Here is a 17,351-nt window from a genome sequence, read left to right as displayed (position 1 = left end):
GTGGTTGCTGTGAATAGAGCTTTAATCGTCAGTGACTTCAACATCCACATAGATTATGAAAATGATACACTGGGATTAGCATTTATCGGTATTCTCAACTCTGTTGAGGTTAGACAAAACGTGACAGGTCCAACCCATCGGCAAAATCATATGCTAGATCTCATGTTGTCATATGGAGTTGATGTTGATAATACAGATATTCTGCCGCAGAGTGATGATATCTCAGATCATTACCTTGTCTCTTGTACGCAGCGCTTAGCAAAGGTAACTCAATCTATGCAACGTTATCGTTCAGGTAGAACTATTCTTTCAACTACTAAAGATAGCTTCACTAATAATCTTCCAGACGTGTCTCAAATACTCAGTATGCCAAAACTTGATGTTGTCACAGAAAATATGGATACAGTCTAGCACTCTAGATAGGGTTGCCCCCCTTCAATTAAAGAAAGAGAAAAATCCTGCACCATGGTACAATGATCACACTCATGCTCTCAAGAGTGCAGCTCAGAAAATGGAGCGTAAGTGGAAGAATACAAAATTAGAGGTATTTCGCAGTGCATGGAAGGATAGTGACTCTAACTACAGACAGGCTCTAAAACTGCCAGGTCTGCATATTTGAGCAATCTCATAGAAAATAACCACAACAATCCTGGGTGTTAATTCAGTACTGTGGCTAAATTGGTTAGGAATAAAAATTCTATTCAACCAGACATTCCATCGCAGCATAGTAGTAATGACTTAATGAATTTCTTTACTTATAAAATCGAAATCATCAGAAACAAAATTGGAATTATGCATCCATCTGCCACCGCACCTCAGAAGACTACAATTATTCCCTATGAGCAATTTCAATCCTTTGCTGTTATAGGTCAAGAAGAGCTCACAAAAATGATCAAAACATCAAAATCAACAACATGAATGTTAGATCCAATACCAACTAAACTCCTAAAAGAGGTGTTTCTTGTAATCTCAGAACTGCTTAATATTATTAACTCCTCATTATCCTTAGGGCATGTCCCAAGAAACTTTAAACTGGCAGTTATCAAACCGCTTATCAAGAAACCACAGCTTAATCCAGGAGAATTGGCTAATTATAGACCGATTTCAAATCTCCCATTTATGTCAAAAATACTAGAAAAAGTAGTGTCCTCCCAGCTATGTTAATTTTTACAGAGAAATGGTATATATGAAGAATTTCAGTCAGGATTTAGGCCCCATCATAGTACAGAGACTGCACATATCAGAGTTACAAATGACTTGCTCTTATCGTCTGATTGCAGCTGCATTTCTCTTCTAGTGCTTTTAGAGCTTAGTGCTTCCTTCAACACCATAGTTCATGACATTCTCTTGGATAGGCTTGAGAATTATGTTGGCATTTGTGGACAGGAATTAGCTTGGTTTAGGTCCTATCTCTCTGACCGCTACCACATTGTCTGTGTAAATGAGGAACTGTCAGATCAAATTAAAGTTAAGTATGAAGTGCCACAGGGATCAGTTTTAAAGCCTCTTAGCTTTCACTATTATGCCGACGATACCCAACTTTATATTTCTTCTAAACCTGGTGAAATTTCACAATTTTCCACATTAACAGAGTGTATAAATGATATCAAAGAGTGGATGGCTAGAAATGTCCTACTACTCAGTTCCGATAAAATAGAGTTACTAATTATTGGAACAAAATCTAAAAAAATAAGACACTAAAATATAATCTGACTCTTGATGGATGTACTGTAACGTCAACTTCTACAGCAAAAAAAATTGGTGTTATATTTGATAGCAATCTAAACTTTGAAAACCAAACTGCATTTTTCCACCTCAGAAATATTGCCAAGTTACAAAACATGCTATCTGTTTCTGATGCCAAAAAACTAATTAATATGTTCATGACCTCAAAACTAGATTTTTGTAATGCATTACTAGGTTTAATAAATATAGGTCCTGCAGGTTTAATAAATATTCTTCAGTTGGTTCAAAATGCAGCAGGAAGAGTGCTAACTAGAACCAAGAAATATGATCATATCAGCCCCATTTTATCAGCATTACATTGGCTACCTGTTAAGTTTCATATTAATTTTAAAATTCTGTTAATTACTTACAAAGCTTTGAATGGTCAAGCTCCATGACCTTCTGTCATGCTATAATCCATCGCGCTCATTACGATTGCAAAACTCCGGCCTGTTAACAATACTGAGAATATCAAAATCCACAAAAGGAGGGAGATCATTTTCATATTTGGCTCCTAAACTATGGAATAGTCTTCCTAGCAGTGTTCGAAACTCAGACACACTCTCTCAGTTTAAGTCTAGACTAGGTTATATTCCGAGGTTACCAGAGCCTGCCAGATCCATCTCCAGTCCTGCCTGATGTCTGATTCCCATTGTGTCACTGAGTGATGATACCAACTGCAGCATGTGCCAGCCAGACTTCACTTCAATCTACTCAGACAGACTTCGCAGAGGATGAATTAATGCAAACTCAAAGACATGGGATTCTTCACGAGCCACTGCCTGAAGCATGGGCTCAGGATGGAGTTCACCAAAATTATCTGCCATAAGCTTCCAGCCAGACTGCGATGCTCCTCACTGAATGATACCTATTTCAACTTGGTCAAAGGAGGGACAACACTCTCTTAAACTACATAGAAAACAAATTAACCACTAACAAAAGCCTTCATTGGCCAAAATCAAAGGACAATGCATCTATGTGTATATCATCAGTTAATTCGGGATGACTTGAAGGACTTTAACACTAAAACGTACAGTTAATATAAAATCATGTTGTTTAATCATTGACCTACAACACTTACTTAGTTTACTAATTTTAACCAATAACAGTTCTAAACATAAATAACTAATACTGGCATCATATTCATTCATTTTCTGTTATAGCATAATTTCATGTACAGCTGCTTTGAAACAGTTGTGAAAAGCACTATACAAATAAATTTGACTTGACTCTATGGATAACCCCTTTGTTTCTCAACAGGGTAATTCATGGGACTTTGAGAAACCAATCTGTTTCTTTGTTTAAAACCATGTCTACTCAAAGAGAAGAATTATTCCATTTAAAATTTGTGCTGTTCTACCAGGAGTGGGGCTCAAACCCATGCGCCCATTCGATTGACCACTCTGCCATCCTGGTCATTGTCTGTGTACTTCAGAATCACTTTGAGAAACCAGTTTGTCTCTTTCTCAGTAATACACCCAAAATTACCCACAAACAGGGCCAGCGCTGAAGTTGATGCCCTTTCTTTGTTTCCGCGATCGTTAGACAGGGGTTGGGGGGTGCGAGGCAATAATCTGAAGTGGGGCGAGCTGCAAGGCAATCGTCTGTGTTTCACGACTGCTATAGGGTCCTTGTGGAGTTTCTGCTGCCTCCACCTAGGGTAAGATGGTGCCCCATAGGGACTCGGTGCCCTATGCAGACTGCATAATATGCATGTAGTGAGCGTTGGTACTGCCCGCAAAGCAGCATTATTTTATTCCATTTACAATTTACATACAGTAGCTCTACCTGGAGTGTGGTTTGAACCCATGCAAACATAGACAAAAGATTTTGTTTCTTTAACAGGTACTTCAGAATCACTTTGGGAAACAAGTTTTGTTTCCTTTGTTAGTAACAACCAATTCTATCTATAGAGCAGCATTATTTCATTCAATTTAAGATTAACATAGCTCTACCAGGAGCAGGGTTTGAACCCACATGGACATGTGTCCATTAGATCTTAAGTCCAACACCTTAACCACTCAGTCATCCTGGTCACAATGCAATTCTAAAAATCTCCTGTGTTCCATTCTTAGGATACTTCAGGACCACTTTGTTTCTTTGTTGATAACACAACCACATCTATCCTTTATTCTGACAATTTTTTATTTAATATTCACCCTGTTCACTATGTTTTGTCAAAAACCTTTAGTTTCTGTAGCGGAATATTTCAGTAACATTTCGAAATCTGTTTGATGATAACCAAATCTACTCAAAGAGCAGTATTGTTGAATTCCCCTTTATGTTTGTACTGCTTTGCCAGGAGTGGGTTTTGAACTCAAAGGGATAGTTCACCAAAAAATTAAAATTCTCCCGTCATTTACTCACTCTCATGACATCCCAGGTGTGAATGACTTTCTTTCTTCTGCAGAACACAGACAAAGATTTTTGAAGAATATATCAGCTCTGTAGGTCCACACAATGCAAGTGAATGGTGGCCAGGCCTTTGAAGATCCAAAAAGGAGATAAAGTCAGCATGAAGGTAATCCATAAGACTCCAGTGGTTTAATCAATGTCTTCTGAAGTGATCCAATTGGTTTTCAGTGAGAACAGACCAAAATATAACCCCATTTTCACTGTACACCTTGCCATTGCAGTCTCAGGCACGATCATGATTTCAAGCTTGATTACACTTCCGATTGCTTGACGCATGCATAGAGCGCTAGGTGGCGCTATAGGAAGTGTAATCAAGCTTGAAATCATGATTGCCAAGGAGACTGCTGTCAAGATGTACAATGAAAAAGCAGTTACATTTTGGTCTGTTCTAACCTAAAACCAACTGGATCACTTCAGAAGACATTAATTTAGCGACTGGAGTTTGATGTATGTTTGTATGTTTATGCTGATTTGAGCTGCTTTGTGGAGTTTCAAAAGTCTGGCCACCTTTCACTTGCATTGTATGGACCTACAGAGTTGAGGTATTCTTCTAAAAATCTTCATTTGTGTTCAGCAGAAGAAAGAAAGTCATCTTAGATGGCATGAGGGAGAGTAAATGATAGGAGCATTGTCAGTTTTGGGTGAGCAAACTCTTTAAGTCCACGCCCTACATGAATGGAGGTGTATTTTTTTATTATTAAAAACTCACGTTTGCCTCCTGGTCAGTTACTAATAACTGGATCTGTGTTTCTTAACAGGTTGCACAGCTGCGCTGTGTGTGTGCTCTAATCCAGCCTTAATGCCGAGTGAACGCGTCCCCTTAAGCATCTGTCCCATTTGTGACACAACTGCGTTCGACTTTGATCGCCTTCTACATGGCTCACAAAGCAAATGCTTTAATTAGTGCTTTATTGACTAATGCTTTTATGCAGGCCTTGTGTCACTAGCTTTACTGGCCTCCGGCCTTTTCTTTGTAGATTAACCTCTTTCTGTGCGGAGTTTAACCGCCCATTGTCCTGCAGTAATGTGAACTGTTCTTGCAGGAGGTTTTGACACAAAAGCCCTTCAGTGCACATGCAGACCTCAAAGTACCATCAGCCCTCCATCTCCAGCTCTTCAAAGACTCCTTCATCATTCTGAATCTTTCTGTTCCTCCTCGGCTCCTCATTTAAGAGAAGGACCCCACCGGCCCTCACCTCCTCCACTCACCAGTGCACTTATTCCAGTGTCTCCTGGGAGCTTGGAGCTCATAAGTAAGACCTGGACAGCTGATAATGACTTTGCAGCTCTGGGGGAAGGAGGTCACTGCTGTGTTTTGGTCTTACCAAGCCCTGTATGCAAGTAAAAATTGGCTTTGCAATTCTGCCGGTAAGTCAAGTCAGTTTTATTTGTATATTTATTTGTATAGCACCTTTACAGAAAATAGTGCCATAATGCCCCTTGTGAGCAAGCCAACCGACACCCAGATGTAGGGGTGGGTAAAAATGTTGTTTATCCGATGCATCGCAAACTTCATTTGAACGATCTCGGTATTGATTCTTAAATCCCAAGATTGATCTTTCACTCAATGCGCAGCCTACACTACACTACACTACAATGAGAGGAAATCACACATTTGCAACCAAATTTCGCTCTATGCGACTAAAGTGAATATATTTGGCAACTGGCTGGTAAATGTTTACATTTCACTCACCAGTAATTGTGTAGTATAGTCATGAAGTGTTCAGCAGCTAGATCCTTTCACAGCGTGTTGAGTAAAAGAGTAAAGTTGTTCAGTGTAATGTGTGTTCAAGGACGAGATCCACGTAACCCATTTGTCATTATATACTGTCTCATTGAATACCCTTTCTGTTCTTTACAGTCAGTTGTTGATCAAAAACAACTACAAAAAAACATTTAATTCTAATCCTGCATCGCACAGATGAGGTAAAGCCATTCAAGCCTTCTCCAGTTAACATGCGCTCATTTAAAGGCGATGTTTACAGAAATGCAGTTTTTGTTAAAGAGACAGTACTGGTTTTAGCACAACAAATCAATGTAAATACTTGTAAATAGTACAAATTATACAACTGAACAATAAATATGTAAAAAATCTAATAATAATATAATATTTGAAATATAATATCTTAATTATTGATTGAATACATTTATTTGTTCATTTTTAAAAAGCCAAAATGTCATCAAAGTGATTAAATATTTATAAAATATAATTAATAAAATTAATATTTTTCTAATGAACCTAGTTAAAAGGTCCCCTGTATAATAAATGAGATTATTTCTTTTATATGTAAGCAAAAGGGACATTATAACTGAAATAAACCCATATGAAAAGATATTGAATCAAATCGAAATCGAACCGAGAGCTCGTGAATCAGAATCGAATTGAATCTGGAAAACTGTATCAATACCCAGCCCTACCCAGACATCTGTTGGATGTGTGTGTTTACATTTGGACAACATATTTTTTAGATTGTTTGCTCATCTGCAATACGCCTATAATATGTTTCTTATCGGATGTCAAAAGGATAATCAGCAGATGTCTATAAGACATTTTTTTAAGACATTTATTTTTTATGTACATACTTATTCGTATGTAAATGTAAAAGTTAAAGGGATAGTTCACCCAAAAATGAAAATTCTTTAATTAGAATGCAGTGCTTTCCAGATAAAACACTCTTAAACAGATCTCGAGGATATATGTGTGTTATCTGGGAATTTTTTATTTTATTTAATTTTTATATATATATAAATATAATTGTAACTCTAAAAATCCATGTGGCAACTTACTGCAGGTGTCGAGCCCAAAAAAATGTAAATATGAGGAACCAAATCACAATGGCTCTGTACATTTTTGTGACAAATGGTGCTTCACCAATGATGGGACAAAGAGGGACTGGCAAATGTACTGTATGTGTTACTGGCTAATATGTCACATATTGATCTGTGCTGTTTGTTGCAATTACAGTATGCTAGAGAATAACAAAATTCTAGATTTTTTTCCCACATTTGCTATGCAGTTGTTATATTGCTATGCATTGCTATGCAGTTGCTATGGTGTTGCAAGGTGGTTTGTAGTGTGTTGCTATGCAGTTGCTAGGGTTTTTTGGGTGGTTGCTAGGGCATTGCTAAATGGTTTCAAGGGTATTGTGGTGGTTGCTGGCCCAAAAAGAGTCCGCCGCTAACAATTATATTGTGGTGACTAGATAGGGATCAGGTCAATGGTATTTTTTAGCCTGTTTTATTATTTGCCAGGTAGACCATATCTTTTTTAATATCATAAATTACAGTATATATTTTATTTGAAAAAACTGTTTGGTTTATTTTTTCAACATTGTCAGGCATGTCAAAAACTTGTGAAAGTAAGGATGGGGAGTTGATGGAGCAGGTTGTATTTGGGGATTATCCTCTGTTTCTTATCCTTACCCCCTTTCTACCCAGTTCACTTCTTTAAAAAATAGCGGACACCTACTAATGTGGAATCCAAGCAGAGACCCTTTCATCTGAGAGCACCTCTAATGATCCCTTGTAATGAGCAGACCTTTGCCATGGTAATGACTGTTCAATTGTTCCTGCTTTTACATGGCTTCTCCATCAGTAGGGCCACTAGTCTTGGCTGGGGGCTTCACCCTGTCCATCTCCTAAAAAACCCTGATTGATCACAGTGAAGAGGGGCTAGAGAGTTGCCTTTGAAGAGCACACTAATGCTCACACTCATTGTCTTCTCTAAGGGCTCTTGTTGAGTAATTCTGGTGGCTTTTTGCTGCAAAAAATGTATTGATATTGTAGACGAGTGATTCCCAGCTTGTGCTTAATTTATATCTGTTATTTATTTGTATTTTTTTTTAGTTTCTTTTGTCTGTCATACTAGACAGGTCATGGGGGAAGGGATTGCTCACAGTATGGGAGTTTCAAATCAATATAACACACTGGTTCTCATTCGATAATTGACATGGGGTTAGAGGAACATGAGTTAGATGGGGCAGAGGGAACAGACCTTATTAGAGTTTAGTTTCTGTCTCAATAGCACAAGCTATTTATATATTGTAGCCACCTCATTTCCTTCACAACCTCTTTACCTATTTTAGACCAATATTAAAATCTGTCTTTGTTTCTCTACAGATACACTACTTTAGATACATATATTCATTCAAGCTGTTTCAGAGACTATTTGCACTAAGTGCAAATAGCGATAGATGCTACTTACACTAAGTGTAAAAAGCAGCAAAAAGTATCTTCTTTGCACTAAGTGCAAATAGCATTAAATGCTGCAAATAGTGGTTAGTGCACCCATGTTTAAATACTAACATACAGTATAGTGGCATCACTGCAGCATATTTATTGTGTTTATTTGGAGTCCCACAGACACCCTACACTACCCCTACCCCTACCTTGCAAAAAATTAACTATGTTTTTACTACAGTAACCATAGTATCACCATGGTATTATTCTAGTAAAATTATAGTAACCACAAAATGAAACATGGTTACTATTAACTACAATTAACAACATGTAACTGTAGTAACACCATGGTTAGTACATCAGAACTATATAGTTTCCACCAAAACACATGGTTACTACAATATTACTACAGTAAAATCATGGTTAATTTTATCCGGATCAAATCCTTCTCTTAACTCCCGACCTTCACTGTGACCAAATCACTGCGAGGAATCCCTTTTATTTATTACTATAAGTAGTATTATAGGAAATATTAAGAGTAGAGACATGGGGAAAAGTATGTCCAGGGGTGAGATTAGAACCCGAATCTCCAGCATGACAACACATACACATACAGTCGTTACACCCAGAGATACTATAGCTGCACATGGGGGGCGCAGTTTGTCCTAAAATCCTGTATTTCCACCAGACTATTGGAGTGCAAATAGTCACTTAGTTATCCAATCTCTTAATCCACGAAATGTCTAACCCGAAACCAGTTTATTGTCTCTGCCCCATTGCGAAAAATTCTAATATGCCCACCCTCATTTGATCAGCAGTTGACCCCAAATAAATCCGTCCTGGCTGCCTTGAGTTTGGTCTGACCAGTGGTGGGCAGAGTTAGTGTAAATAGCCAACAAGATGGGCTATTTGCACTTAGTGTAAATAGACAGTCCGTTAAAATGTTTGTATTATTATTATTAAAATGTTAGTTAGTTTTGTAAAGAAATTCATTTATAGGCGCAATTTATATTTGTCTACAAAACTTATGTCAAGCATTTAAGCATTAATCTTCAGATCAAAAGGTTTCTAAAGGAATATTATGCTTTCAATACAAGTTAAGCTCAGTCGACAGCATTTGTGGCTTAATGTTGATTTCACAAAAATTATTTAGAAAAATAAATAAATAAATGCCTACAAACCTCATCTATTTAAAGTTATATCGGTAACACTTTACAATAAGGTTCCATTCGTTAACAGTAGTTAATGCATAAGGTATCATGAACAAACAAAAAACAATATTTTTTAAGGTATTTATTAATCTTTTTAATGTTAGTTAATAAAAATACAATTGTTCATTGTTAGTTGCTGTTAGTTCATAGAGCATTAACTAATGTTCACAAACACAACTTTTGATTTTAAAAATGTATTAGTATGTGTTGAAATGAACATTGATAAATAGTTTTACAGCATTTATTAATCATTGTTATTGTTAGTTCATGTTAACTAATGTAGTTAACTAATGTTTACAAACGGAACCTTATTGTAAAGTGTTACTGTTATATGCAATGTTACAACTTTGTTCTCATGACAATGAAACCATGTAATACAAATTGGATATGCATTGGATATAACTTATCACAGATAAGGTTAGTAAGCAATTTTATCACACTAAATTCTTTACATCTTGTGGCTACAATTTTGTGAACTGGCCCCTATTGACTTCCATAGTAACTGCCTTACTGTAACCCCGATTTTAGATGAGTGTTGATTGGAATTTTTTTTTTTTTTTTTTTTTTTTTTTTTTGTGGAAATCAACTTTCTGCCTTAAATGCTGTTGATTGAGCTTGTATTTATTTTCTTTATTTTTTTTATCCCCTTTTCTCCCAATTTGGAATGCCCAATTCCCGCTACTTAGTAGATCCTCATGGTGGCGCGGTTACCTCAATCCGGGTGGCGGAGGACAAATCTCAGTTGCCTCCGCTTCTGAGACTGTCAATCCACGCATCTTATCACATGACTCGCCGTGCATGACACCGCGGAGACTCACAGCACATGGAGGCTCATGCTACTCTCCACGATCCAAGCACAACTTACCACGTGCCCATTGAGAGTGAGAACCCCTAATCGTGACCACAAGGAGTTTACCCCATGTGACTCTACCCTCCCTTGCAACCGGGACAATTTGGTTGCTTAGGAGACCTGGCTGGAGTCACAGCATGGATTGAGCTTGAATTAAATGCGGAATATTACTTTAAGATCAGGAGAAACATAAACTCAGTCAAGTGCATCCAAACTTTTGACTGGTAATGTACGTGACTGAAGAGTATTATGTGACTGGAATACCATTGTTTCTAAAAATGAATGCACAGAAGTAGATACTCCCCCTGAGAAGGACAGGAAGAGATTTACACAGCTGGCCCCATGAACACAACACAAAATCAATGGCCATTTTAAACCAGTGCTCTCTCTCTCTCTCTCTCTCTCTGAGGTATGCATAACAGAGAGAGAGTACAGTAAACCTTCCCTTTAGCAGAACAAGCCAGTGGAACTGGAACTGTGCTATTTTCTGCAATCAAGTGGCTCATGTACAGTATGTTAGTTCACTCCTTAATCAAATATAAAGATTTTTGTTCTCATTAGATGTTGATTTTATAAAGAGATATGTAAGATCAAAGTACTGTGTAGTAAGTACTGACAAACACATTAACAAATGTGTATTGAAGAAACCTTTTAACTTAACAGTGCTTTACCAGAGTGGGGTTCAAACCCATGTGGATATTTATCCATTGGGTGATAAAGTCAACACCTTAACCACTCAGCTGTCCTGGTCAGTTAGAGACAATTGTGACTTTTCTAATCACACCACGTCCTGTGTAAACTAGCTTGCCTTCTCTACCTTTGAAAAGTCAAATCTGCTGGAGAAGAGTTTGTGGTAAAACAGAGAGCCTTGTTTTGTATTATTCCATTTAAAACTCACATGATTCTTTCCAGGAGTGGGGTTCAAACCCTCAAGGGCATGTGTCCATTGGATCGTAAGTCCAACACCTTGACCACTCAGCCATCCTGGTTACTGAATGTTAGTTTGTTGTGTTGTGCATAACAGTTCAAAACCATGTTTCCGCTAACATTAATCAGCTCCATTATTTCAAGTCACTCTGACTTAGAAACACATTATTAATTTAACAGACTAGATTTAAAAGAAACATTTCAGCTTTCTAATGATATAATTACTGTTTCTAAATAATATAATCATTTAGATGTTGGCTTAGACTTTCCTTTAAAGTCTAAGCCAACTTTAGTGCTTAAACTCAAAATGTGTTCTTGGATAAAAGTGACTGAAAATGATTGAGCAGGCCACAGATGCTCTGATGTTTAAATTTGAATGATTTTCTCGTTGTGTAGTGCCTGATTTACAGCTTAATCGACAGGTTTCTTCCTCTGTCCTGTTCAGTTTTAGCACCCCATTCCTCCAGCAGTGGGGCAGAAGTGTTTACTGCCTGCTCCAGGTGCTGTTACGAGGGCCCGGGCCGGGCAGAGAGGGGAGAGCGAGGGGCCACCCTGGATTGCATAAACAAACAGACCACAGGGAGCATACTGTTTTGATAATGTCCATGATTAGCTCAGGTGCTGGGTTATGACCCTGCCGGACCCACAAGCCTGCATGTGTTTTCCTTCATTTCCGACAAGGAAAAGATGCAGCTGCTTTTACAGGGCCTGTTTCTCCAACACAATAATTTCAACCAGAAGATGCTGACAGGGTAGATGGACAAATAAGTATCTAAAAAGGATAGATCACCTAGAAAAGGAAATTATGTCATCATTTACTCATCCTCATGTTGTTCCAAACCTATATAACTTTCTGTCATCGAACACAAAGGGAGATTTTAAGGGAATGTTAGTCTCAGTCAACATTCACTTTCAATGCATCTTGTATATATACAATGAAAGTGAATGGTGTCTTATTGTGTAGCATCTCCTGTGATCCTGTGTAACAGGTTTGGAACAACATAAGGGTGAGTAAATTATGATTTTTGGGTGAAACTTTAAGGCTGTATAACATCTGATTTACTCTTTAGAGTAGATTTCTGAGTCATTACTGTAGTTAACACTATTTATTTTTGGCCTGTGCAAGTAAACGTTTAGACAGAGCATGTCAGAACTACAGTACAGTCCAAACTGAATTGATTACCATGTTGTTTCTTTGTTGATGATTCAACCAATTTTACCCATCAACAAGTATTTTTTTTTTATTTAAAACTCATGAAACTCTACCAGGAGTGGGGTTCGAACCCACGAGGACATGAGTCCATTGGATCTTAAGTCCAACGCCTTAACCACTCGGCCATCCTGGTCACTACAAACTTGGCAACCACATCAGTTGCAGTAAAACATTTCTGAAAACACACATCATCATCATCATCAAAAAAAAAAAAAAAAAAAAAAAAAAAAAAAAAAAAAAAAAAACCTTGTGTGTTATATGTCTTGTTATCCTTAATCAATGTCATAAGCCGCAGTCTATCTGAGAGCAGATGAGTTTAAATCTAGGAGGAAGTCAGCTTATCTAAGGGCATGTCTGTCTGCTTTCATGACCCTGAATTCCAGCAGTTCTTTAGAGTATGTGCTGAATCTATCTTGTGAGTCTTTGTGTTTCCCTTTGTTTCAATCCAATTAAATTCAAAGTGCTATACAAAATAAATATAAAAGTAAAATAATCTACTACTAAATACATCATTGTACTACATAAGGGTCAATGACAAAAAAGGTTGTCCATGGTGATACAAATTAGAAATCTTTTAAAAATCTAGTTTAAAACCAAGTTTTTAGAAATTTAATATTTGTGTCCATGTTTCTTTACTACATAAAAAATAAATAAATATTACTTTAAAATTGTGGTGTAACCATCAACTAGAAGGATTTTGAATACTTACATGAATACTTACATGTGATTTCTTTCTTTCTTTCTTTTTTTAAATTTATAACATATTTTTTAAGGTAAAAAATATATCAAATAAATATATAATATATTTTTTTTTCAAATCACGGATATCAAGTAATGTGAATGGCACAGAATGGCTACATGCATGTTGGTAACACGAGAAGGTTTTAAAATATTAATAATATTGAGTGAAACAGTTTTGTTTTAAAATATTATTAATATTAGAAAATTTTATTTGAAGCTTTTTTTTTTTTTAAGAAATAATAATAAAAGATTATTCCAAACTACCTATGCCATCATTTATTTTTTCGGGAATAACAACTTTCAGTGAGACTTTTATTCTACTTTTTATTTTATTTTACTGTCTCTGGACACTTAGATATTTTTTACTTTAAGCCTCAGAAAAAATATCAAAAAGTCTTGAAAACAAATTCCCCATAGTAGAGTAAGGAAGTAATTATTTGTGTGAATTGCAATTTTTTTATGTAATTTTGAATAACTTCGTAGATCCGAACAAAAAAATAGGGTCACTTGATTGACCCTTAAACAAAAATGTCAATGGTCATGGTAGTTCTCTTTCTCCCATTACCTCCCATTTTCTGCATTCTGACCCTGATTTTATATTCACAAAAACCTATGCATCTGCCTTAAATAAAGTTTAGTGACAATTAGACAATTTAGCTAGTGTGTTTGATAAAGAAGGATTGTTGCAATACATAATATGTAAAAATCACAAAAAAGCTTTTTCTTTTTGGAACCATGGCTTAGCCATCAATGCACATGCGCACAGTGCTCATGTGGGCGATCAACATTTCCCGATCCTGTTCCCCCCATCATTTCCTGTCATCTCTCGACTATCTGCATCAACGAAAAGGCAAAAACTACATAAAAATAGAAGCCAAATATTCATTTATAAAATGCAGTACACCAAGTCCAAATGCCTGTCATATGTTACATGTCATATAGCAGTGATCGCGTGATCAGTAATGAAGGACATATGGTCCAAAGAAACTACTGCATGACATGTGTCCTTGCTGATGTATCTCAAATGGAATGAAAGACAGATCTCATTATCTTTTTTAAGTTTGGCAGGGTTCATAAATCAACCAAAAGCCCTTTTCATTTACTCATCTTTATAGCTCTCCTCCAAACAGCCATAAACAACAGTGTTTTCTGGAATGTATCAATTTATTGATTGAATGTACTTAACAGAAAGCCCTTTCATTATTGCCATAGCAGTATATCTGTCAAAAGCTCTGGTTATAAACATAAACCATATATATGTACCCACAAAAAGATCTTAGCACTTGATTATCAGCAGTTGACTCATGGAACGGCTTGTATTCTATTGTAATGTCACACTGATGAAAGTTTCTCATTCCATTGCATTTGATATACGTGATAATACATGTGAACCGTTTTTATCAGTCGACTGCAACTGCATTTCTATAAACTGTGTAGTTAACCAAAGCATTGCAAGATACTGGCATCCCAGCTAACATATTTATGTTCTAAAAACATTTTCCAAACATTCCATTTCTAAAATGTCCAGTTGTAATGCGAGTAGAAAATTATTTAATATCTAGGATGTTGTGCCTGAAAACATTCTATCTAGATCATTTTTATTAAAAAAAAAAAAAAAAAAAACATTCCAGAAACACTGATACAGTATGTAATGTTCCAATAATGAGTTATGTTACTGAATGTATATAAAATGCTGCTCATCAAGGTTATATTGTCCACATTATTTGAACATTGGAAAAAAAATATTGTGGGAACTTAAAAAAGGATGTAGCACTCAAAATATTGCAGTAAAATTCAAAAATCAATGTCTTAAGGAATGTTCCTGACCCAATTCAAGATAAACTCAATCAACAGCATTTGTGTTATAATGTTGATTACCACAAAAAACAGCACTTTTTCTTGACCCTCATTTATTTAAAGAAAAGCAATATAAGAAAAGTGGGGGCAGTCCATAAACATTAAAATACACGTTGTTTCAAAAGTATAGCCATAACACATCAACATTATACAGGTGCATCTCAATAAATTAGAATGTCGTGGAAAAGTTCATTTATTTCAGTAATTCAACTCAAATTGTGAAACTCGTGTATTAAATAAATTCAATGCACACAGACTGAAGTAGTTTAAGTCTTTGGTTCTTTTAATTGTGATGATTTTGGCTCACATTTAACAAAAACCCACCAATTCACTATCTCAACAAATTAGAATACATCATAAGACCAATAAAAAAAAACATTTTTAGTGAATTGTTGGTCTTCTGGAAAGTATGTTCATTTACTGTATATGTATTCAATACTTGGTAGGGGCTCCTTTTGCTTTAATTACTGCCTCAATTCGGCGTGGCATGGAGGTGATCAGTTTGTGGCACTGCTGAGGTGGCATGGAAGCCCAGGTTTCTTCGACAGTGGCCTTCAGCTCATCTGAATTTTTTGGTCTCTTGTTTTTCATTTTCCTCTTGACAATACCCCATAGATTCTCTATGGGGTTCAGGTCTGGTGAGTTTGCTGGCCAGTCAAGCACACCAACACCATGGTCATTTAACCAACTTTTGGTGCTTTTGGCAGTGTGGGCAGGTGCCAAATCCTGCTGGAAAATGAAATCAGCATCTTTAAAAAGCTGGTCAGCAGAAGGAAGCATGAAGTGCTCCAAAATTTCTTGGTAAACGGGTGCAGTGACTTTGGTTTTCAAAAAACACAATGGACCAACACCAGCAGATGACATTGCACCCCAAATCATCACAGACTGTGGAAACTTAACACTGGACTTCAAGCAACTTGGGCTATGAGCTTCTCCACCCTTCCTCCAGACTCTAGGACTTTGGTTTCCAAATGAAATACAAAACTTGCTCTCATCTGAAAAGAGGACTTTGGAACACTGGGCAACAGTCCAGTTTTTCTTCTCCTTAGCCCAGGTAAGATGCCTCTGATGTTGTCTGTGGTTCAGGAGTGGCTTAACAAGAGGAATACGACAACTGTAGCCAAATTCCTTGACATGTCTGTGTGTGGTTGATGCCTTGACCCCAGCCTCAGTCCATTCCTTGTGAAGTTCACCCAATTTCTTGAATCGATTTTGCTTGACAATCCTCATAAGGCTGCAGTTCTCTCGGTTGGTTGTGCATCTTTTTCTCCACACTTTTTCCTTCCACTCAACTTTCTGTTAACATGCTTGGATACAGCACTCTGTGAACAGCCAGCTTCTTTGGCAATGAATGTTTGTGGCTTACCCTCCTTGTGAAGGGTGTCAATGATTGTCTTCTGGACAACTGTCAGATCAGCAGTCTTCCCCATGATTGTGTAGCCTAGTGAACCAAACTGAGAGACCATTTTGAAGGCTCAGGAAACCTTTGCAGGTGTTTTGAGTTGATTAGCTGATCGGCATGTCACCATATTCTAATTTTTTGAGATAGTGAATTGGTGGGTTTTTGTTAAATGTGAGCCAAAATCATCACAATTAAAAGAACCAAAGACTTAAACTACTTCAGTCTGTGTGCATTGAATTTATTTAATACACGAGTTTCACAATTTGAGTTGAATTACTGAAATAAATGAACTTTTCCACGACATTCTAATTTATTGAGATGCACCTGTATGTGTTAACGTGATTTTTGTGGAACACCAGTAAACCCCGTAATCTGATAAATGTCATAAAACCTGTAAATTTCTAATTTTATCACTCTAAAATTATGTGAAAATATGTATAGTTTAGGACTCGTGGCTATAGTTTTGAAACAGTGTGTATTTTAATGTTTTTGCACGAACCCTTATTCACTTTCATTGTCAGTGCTTTAAAGGGATAGTTCACCAAAAATGAAAATTATCTCATGATTTACTCACCCTCCTGGCATCCCAGATGTGTATGACTTTCTTTCTTCTGCAGAACACAAATGAAGATTTTTAGAAGAATATCTCAGCTCTGTAGGTCCATACAGTGCAAGTGAATGGGTGCCAAAATTTTGAAGCTCCAAAATCACCATAAAGGGAGCATAATCCATATGTACAAATGTAAGTAATCCATATGACTTCAGTGGTTAAACCCATGTGTTCAGACATGATATGATTGGTGTGGGGTGAGAAACAGATCGATATTTAAG

The 17,351-nt window shown here is 36.7% G+C and overlaps 2 non-coding genes across 2 annotated transcripts; both read right to left on the bottom strand.

The window, feature by feature from the left end:
• Positions 1 to 3,677: 3,677 nt before the first annotated feature.
• trnal-uaa (transfer RNA leucine (anticodon UAA)) lies at positions 3,678 to 3,760 on the bottom strand. Its single transcript has one exon. It is a non-coding gene; the product is annotated as a tRNA-Leu (tRNA).
• An 8,810-nt stretch (positions 3,761 to 12,570) lies between these two features.
• Positions 12,571 to 12,653, bottom strand: trnal-uaa (transfer RNA leucine (anticodon UAA)). Its single transcript has one exon. It is a non-coding gene; the product is annotated as a tRNA-Leu (tRNA).
• Positions 12,654 to 17,351: the final 4,698 nt, after the last annotated feature.

This window comes from Myxocyprinus asiaticus, chromosome 20, assembly GCF_019703515.2.
Source record: "Myxocyprinus asiaticus isolate MX2 ecotype Aquarium Trade chromosome 20, UBuf_Myxa_2, whole genome shotgun sequence".
NCBI classification, from domain to species: Eukaryota; Metazoa; Chordata; class Actinopteri; order Cypriniformes; family Catostomidae; genus Myxocyprinus; species Myxocyprinus asiaticus.
The sequence above is the reverse complement of the archived record's forward strand: the minus strand, read 5'-3'. Positions and strand labels throughout refer to the sequence as shown.